Raw genomic sequence first — 5,901 nt, forward strand, 5'->3', positions numbered from 1 at the left:
CCCCCCCCCTTGAAACAGCTCATCCAAACAGCTGTGGCTGCACAAACAAGACATTTTATTCTAGAATCCATGAAAACCAACTACACTATCTAGATCTGTTGCCTATTTTTCGACCCTTAAGAGTGCTTATTGAGAAATGGTTTTTCTTATAAAGAAAAGGTCATAGCAGATTGAATCTGCATTCACCCCTGCCCCCCTCTGTTTGTCCACCTGAAATAGATGGTCCCACCAATCAAGACAGCTGTCACCACTCCCTTCTCTGTTCATCTGGGGCGTGTGCAGGGAGGTAAAAAGCATGGATAACCTAACCTAGGGGAGGGTTTTCAAATGTGCGTCAAGTAACCATCCTTGTGGACAGCAGGATCCAGACTCAATCTAGACTGCAAGCAGCATGTTGAGGACAAGCAAGAACAATTCCAGATTGAGGAAAAAACTACATTTTTGTGCTACAAATGGGTTAGTGTGTGTACACAGCCTAAGATGTGGGGCGCATTCACCACTTTTGCATCATTAATCAAAGTGGTTTGTTTTTTTAAAAAAATTAAATGACTTTTGTGTATGGGATGCTGTAACTGAGATGAATTAGGGAAGCATAGATAGTAGCCTTGTACCGAGTCAGACCATAAGTCCATTGAGTTCAGTCTACACCGATTGGCAGTGACTCTCCAGGCTCCAGAAAGGGGGTATCTCCCAGCCTTCGCTGGTGAAACTAAACTGTACGTGGTCTCTTATTTCAGAGGCAGCAGCTCCATTGTAAATACACAGCTATAGACTTCCCCACTCTAGGAACATAGGAAATGCGTTCTACTGAGTCAGAAGTTTGTCGTGATGAGTATTGTCTCCACTGACTTGCAGTGGCTGTCCAGGATTTGAGACTGGAGATACAAGATTGTGGACCTGCTGAGAGCGCTATGGCCTCTCCTTGTGTCTTAACACTCTGCCATATGGCAATTTTCATAAGATTGATTTTCAGTTAACCTATGTGAAGTTCAGTATATTGAACAAATTTACTCACGATATTTATTTGACATAGATTAGCCATATAAGTAGGATGAAAGAGTAGGTTCTGAAAGGTTATATATTCTTTGGTATAGTGAGGCTGCAATCCTCTTACACTTCCCTGGAAGTAAGTGCAGTTGAACTCAGGGGGGTTTACTTCTGAGTAGACATGCATAGAGTTGCACTGTCAGTGTTTTTTTACCCAGACTTTCATGCTTCTTAAGAAAAGGGAAATGACATTCTGGTTGTGTCGTTGGAAATGAGTTTCACGGAGCGGAAACAATTTGAATGACAGTAGATGGCAGCCTCTAAAATGACTGCCCAGTGCAATGTGGACTTGGAGTGTGGGGTTGTACAAAAACAGACCACCACCCCTCCAAAAGCATCCACATCTGTTACAGACAGAAGGTCTCTCCCCTTGGCCACCAGTGTAAATGTCTGTGCTATAGGGGAGGATTAGAGCAGTGTTTCCCAACCTTGTGCCTCCAGCTGTTTTTGAACTACAACTCCCATCATCCCTGACTAGCAAGACCAGTGGCAAGGGATGATGGGAATTGTAGTCCAAAAACAGCTGGAGGCACAAGGTTGGGAAACACTGGATTAGAGAACCACATTAGAAGAACAGAAGTGCAAGAACAGAGGGAGATCTAATGTGGCCCCCATAGGCTCTATAGCTCCCTAAAACACCCTAACTCTTAGCACTCACCAAGGATGCCTCCACCTCCCTTAAAAAACAACAACCAACCTGAGGTACAGGAGCTTTTTCTGGTTGTATGTTGAGAAGTTTGCCTGTTTTTCTGTGTGTTCTATTTCCTGGGGGATGTAGGTATTTTTTTTCTTTCATTTTCTTTTGATGGTGGTCCTGAGGAGCACCAGTTTTTCTTCTATGAAATGGGTATGTTGTGGTGCTCACAGCAGCATCTCAGATTTCTAAATGTGCCTCACAGAAAAAGTTGGAGACCCGTTGCTCTGGATTCTCTCTTTCTGGCACAGCAGAGCAAGAAACTCTAGGGGAACCACACAAATATTGCAACAATGGCTTGGGAAACAATCATTTCCCTCTTTCCCACTTCACAGGCTCCTTCTGCCAGCCTTTGCCAAAAAACAAAACAGAAAGAAAATGAATGGCTTCAAGGGACAGTATAGTTTCTTCCCCATCTGCCATCGTATACACAGCAGTGCAGGTGATCCGGCTGTCCTAGTCCGGCCAAAAATTCTATTTTGAATCCCTCCTCCACCCCTTTTTAAAAGAAAGCCATCGTGGATATATAGGGATGGAGTTGTAAAAGGAAAAAGAGGAATGTATTATTGGGAAAATGCTACCGATAACGCTTTTATGATATGACATGTATAAGCATTAGAGTCATGTATTTAAAAGATTGCTTGTTTTGCTTTGGACCACTGTTTAATATTCTTAAATAAAGATTTCTGAAACATTTGCTGTCAAATATTCATTTTTAACTGTTAGCCTGTTGTTACTGTTCATCTATCAGATAAAATTATTTTGATAGATTGCATCCCGGAGCTTGGCAATCCAACACCCAAGAGTGCCATGGCATTCATGAAAGTCTCCATTTGACACACCCAGACTCTGAGCTTTCATGTTAAAGAAGTAAGCCTCTATCCTTCGTAGAAAGAAATTTATGAAGCAAAATGTGCAGGTCCCCTCTAAGAGATTTATCTGAAATGAATTAGCCTGGTTGCTCCCACCTAGCAGTGTTTTAAGCCAATGAGTGCAGTCAGGGCTCTGATTGATAAGTGAGTTGTTTGGCAATAGTAACAGGAATTCCTAGAGTCCTTATTTTCCCTTCCCCTTTAGGGGAAGGACTTATTCCCTTCAGCAAGGATACATCTTTCCTGTGGTGGGTTCCCTAGAAGTACGTAATTTTCTTCAAATATTATCACACAAGAAGTGTGGGTGGATGTTAAAGATCCCCTCCTGCACAAAAATGACAAATGCAAGATGTGAAATCTTTGCAGAGGCTTGGGCTTCTTTCCTAAGGAGCTAAAGACCAATCACTACTTAAGAATTCCCTGTTAACTTACATGTCTACTCAGAAATAAGTCTCTTTGGGAAGACTTCACTATTGTGCTAATATTATCATTCCATCAGTGCAAGCATTTCTGCTTGTCAGATGAAACCATCACCCCTCTCCTCCATGTTGTTCTGGGGGTTCTCTAGGGTGAATTTGGGGCAGACATGGGAACACATGGAGGGAAGAGATAGGGGAAAGGAGTCCTTGTGCTGTCTTCCACTAGCACACTGGGTTAGTTGAATCCGGGCCTTTGTGTTTAGTGGAACTTACTCCCAGGTAAGTGGATATAGGATGGCTGAGCAGGCTTTGGTTTTGAGTTAGCATTGGAGGACACAGGGTTCTTGTGCCATTAGCAGCTGTACAGAAGAATTCAAGGGTTTTCTAGCATGCAAATCCAATTATGAGAAAAACTTCACCATGACAGTACTCACATTTTGTATTATGCCATGCCCTCTCCCCCATGGCAGCCATGTTGCGTAATGCTATGCTCCCTTGCGGCCATTTTGTGACTGGTGCCCACAACACTCTCTCCAACACAGAAATGTTTCCACTGGTCTAAAGAGGTTGGAAAACCTCTGGGGTTTTGGGGTGTTGTTTTTTTTTAAGCAAGCCCAGCCCCAGGTATTCTTGTAAAGCAGGCTTTAAGGTCTGAAGAAATAGCTCAATTCTGTCCAAGAGGCCACACTAGGTTATCTTTTGGTACATTAGTTATTTCTTGTAACACATCCACCTCACATACCATAACCCAGGGCTGGTGTCAGACATGGGTTACATCATCAAACACCTGTGGGGATTCATAGCTAATCAATAGAATCATAGAGTTGGAAGGGACCCTGAGGGTCATCTGTGATGGGGCCCACAGTCCTGCATGAAGTCCAATATCAACACTAGGCATCTTCTTGACTTGACGAATGTAAGCAGCGACAGGGGGGGACCAGTTTCCCTCACTTGCCTTCCAGATTGAGTCTAGAGGGGAATTGGAGGAACCATCCTAGATTTCTTTATTAGAGTTATTCCTCATAGTTATTGAGAGTCTCTATTGCTCAGTAGGTGGTGTCAGATCACCTGTGGTTTAGAGAGATTTATTTCACAGCAACATCACACATTTTAAGCACTCTTATACCACTTTAACAGGCTAGATAGCCACTTATGCAAGTAATGTTTGAGTGGAAATCTTTGGCACTCCAGATGTTTTTGGACTCCAATTCCCATTAGCCCCAGATAGCATGACCAATGGGAACTTTGGTCCAACAACACCAGGAGAGCCAAAGATTGCCCACCATTAGTATATATGAAGGGTATATGCTATTTGCCTCAAAGAGGAGCTGTGTTGAAATGTTTGAGGCAAATAAAATCATTTTGATTGTGATGAAAATAACATTACTTTGAAATGAAGATGACTGCCATTTAGCCTTGGTTGCTTGATTTATTGCATCTTTGTCGTACAAGGTTATTAAAACAAATGTGTGTGTGTGTGTGTGTGTGTGTGTGTGTGTAAGACAAAGTATTAGATTGCATTGTGCAATCTACAAAGAACATATGTTTTTGCTGGCTACTCTATGATAAAAGTCCATTCTATTTTTATAGATTATTAAAAAATCCCAGTGAACGTATCTTTAAAATGCCTTTTAAAGCTGCATTGTTTTTCCACTTGCTTTTTCTGCTAATAATATATTTGATAAATCATGGGGAAAGAATTCAGTACGCTCTATTTTATGGTCTGTTCTCTTAAATTAAAACCATACCATAAGATCAACAAGTATATCTTCTTTTCCTGGAAAAGCAAAACCTCTGTGCCTCAAAATCATCACTCCACACAAGTACTCTTATTCTTAAATCTTTTTGCTATAATACAAAAGAGATAAATGTATACAACCATTTAAAATTTGAGGAAATATGATCACTCCCCTACTAACTGCAGCTAGTTAACAACAGAAAGTTACTCCTTCGCCATACTTTTAGGAATTGATATGAAAGAGTCTGGGAACTATTGCCAATGGAAAAATTGAAACATCAATTGAGACTTTCAAAAGGGCAAGGCAGAAAGTAAACTTGGAGGAGACACATTTTGACAAGAAATAAAATATTGGTGAAGGAGTTTATTTTATCCAATTTCCTTTCAGCATTTAAGAAACTGAAACTTTATGTAGTAGTGGTGGTAGCTATTCATGTTACAAATGTGGTAAGTGTTCTTAATGTTACGAGAGGTGCAATGTGCAGAGTGCTCCTGCTCAGTATTCTCTTCAGCCAGCCATGACCTTTCCAGGATAAGCCATTCTATTCTCCCTCCCTCCCTGATTTCTATCCCTAACAGCCTCTCAGCATTCCACAGTCACTGAGCATGCTCAGTCCTCATTGATCTGTTTGGGACTTTCTCTGTTTACTTCAGATCAAACCCCCTCACCCCCCCAAATACTTTTTGTACAGCTGCAAACCTTGGGGTTCCTCCATCCCTAACACCCTGCTGCTTCTCCGGTGTGTGAGGAAAGATACTGCCACTTTGACATAATAATAATAATATATACCCTGTCCATGGTGGCTCCCACCACCAGCATCATCATCATCATCATCATCATCATCATCATCATCATCATCAAGCGAAACAACATCAAATATTAAAAACTTCCTTGAAAAGGGCTGCCTTCAGATGTCTTCTAAAAGTCAGAAACTGTAGTTGTTTATTTCCTTGACTTCTGAAGGGAGGGCATTCTACAGGGCAGACGCCACTACCGAGAAGGCCCTCTGCCCTGTTCTCTCTATATAAGGATTCACACTTTAAGAATGAGTTTGCTCATAGTATATAGGATTGGATTAATCTTTAGGTTCTATTTTCCCATTGTGGTTTTTTTGTGGGGAGGGGCATTTG

The sequence above is a fragment of the Podarcis muralis genome, chromosome 4 (assembly GCF_964188315.1).
Source record: "Podarcis muralis chromosome 4, rPodMur119.hap1.1, whole genome shotgun sequence".
Taxonomy (NCBI): domain Eukaryota; kingdom Metazoa; phylum Chordata; class Lepidosauria; order Squamata; family Lacertidae; genus Podarcis; species Podarcis muralis.